This window comes from Branchiostoma floridae, chromosome 15, assembly GCF_000003815.2.
Source record: "Branchiostoma floridae strain S238N-H82 chromosome 15, Bfl_VNyyK, whole genome shotgun sequence".
Lineage (NCBI taxonomy): Eukaryota > Metazoa > Chordata > Leptocardii > Amphioxiformes > Branchiostomatidae > Branchiostoma > Branchiostoma floridae.
This window is the reverse complement of record NC_049993.1, coordinates 9,248,395-9,250,120: the sequence shown is the minus strand read 5'-3', so window position 1 is coordinate 9,250,120 and position 1,726 is coordinate 9,248,395. Positions and strand designations below refer to the sequence as shown.

Sequence of the window (1,726 nt, the reverse complement as noted above, 5' to 3'; positions counted from 1 at the left end):
GGCGTCATAACCAACGTGTAACGGGGCCTTCTGATTGGTCCGCGGAGCCTGGCTATATGATAATACATGTTAAGCTTTTATTTATTATAGCATATATACATATCAGAAAGCACTCCCTTACAACAACTAGTACTGAGTATGCTCATTATATTTTGTTCACTTCAAAGGCATCGTTTCTGAGTGGATTCCTCTTTAGCTGCTTACCCCACATATATAACTTTACTTGCTACAGATGAGCGCTGAGATAAATGATATTGCGAGAGTGCAATTTCATCCGCTTGATACTTATTACGTCTGATGCATAGTCAATCGCATATTCAGGGCCTGAATATACCTCACGACAGTATACAGAACGTGGTCGCGCATCTCCACGGTAGTCTACACGGCGCAAGGTCAACGAACCTCGTTTGTTCACCTTTACCGTCCGTTCCAGTTGCTAGGCTACCTGATTGATAAGGTGACAAAACAAAGTCAAAACGTCACACGGATCTGCACCGTTTGTCATTGGGTAATGGATGAATAGCAAGCCTACGTGTATATTCATCGTACTTGCTTTCACTAAAACTTTATTGTTCGGTATTCCAGAGCTTAGATCAACAAGTTACTAACAAAAGCCTATAAGCTAATGTTTTATTGTTTTATTAGTTTATAGCCTGCAATACCATGTCCTAATCTTGATCGCCAGTTAGCTTGGGACCTTGTAATTATGGGAACAGCCAACAAAACATATCAACAGAGCAACCTCGTAGGACAAAGCAATCACATGTTGAACAGCTGCTATTTTACCACGTTAGCGCTGTACTGAAGCTACATAGCTTCAGATAAAAAAAACTTCCGAGCACATATTACTTTTGTGCAGCAATATCAATTTCTGTCTGCTTATTCATTCATCAAATGGCCGCACTACTGAATATTACATACCCTAAGCCGTGAACAGGCTGCTTTTCAAGGGGGCAATGTTGGCCTTATCGTCCTTTAACGTGTATACTGTTTGTAGCAGTGTATTAGGCCAAATACTATGACACGTTATTGTTATTGACTAGATAAAAGGGGCCTGATCCCATTTACCGGCCCGTACATCAGGACAGGGTAGCATTAGGGACATTAGCGGCCGTGCCCATTTTTGCTACCCTTCTAATTCAACCTCCTTTATCAGCCGTTTCCTTCATCTTTCCCCGTCGCCTGGCAAGTTTCATTGCCACTCTCAGCGCCCCGGCCACTCGTCATCTGTATGCTCTCAGAGTTCACTAGCCTTCCCACAATAGTTTACAAACAGCGATACGAAGGACTGATGGGGAATGTTCGACCGACTTTAATGTACGAAATAACCTACATTCGGTCCCTCCGCCTCTTCTTTGATCCCCGATGGTTTATCCCATCAACCAATCATCGGTCACCTGTTTCCTGATATCAACTGTCAACTGGAGGCAGAGACCGAGGTCACCCCATTACCGTAAAACGGCAAAGTGTAGTAATGTACACCACCACAACGATGTTCAGGATGTAGGCCGATCATGACCGACCATGTTTTGGAGAACGCTGTATAGTTCAAGGCTGAATATTATCGTGCTTATCAGCGTTAGCCCTTTTTTGGAAACAGTAACACTGAAACAGTTTAATTTGTAATTTACAAAAGTGGAGGTTGAGTCTATGCACTAAGCTTGTAGAATGTTCAAACTTTGCGTATCGAACCGTAGCAGTCCTTGAGAACTTTTTTGGGGGCTTC

The 1,726-nt window shown here is 42.9% G+C and overlaps 1 protein-coding gene across 1 annotated transcript in view; it reads left to right on the top strand.

Annotated features, from left to right (window-relative positions):
• Positions 1-1,726, top strand: part of LOC118431375 (cAMP-specific 3',5'-cyclic phosphodiesterase 4C-like) — a gene marked incomplete in the record, with an annotated part of 222,145 nt that overhangs the window by 58,598 nt on the left and 161,821 nt on the right.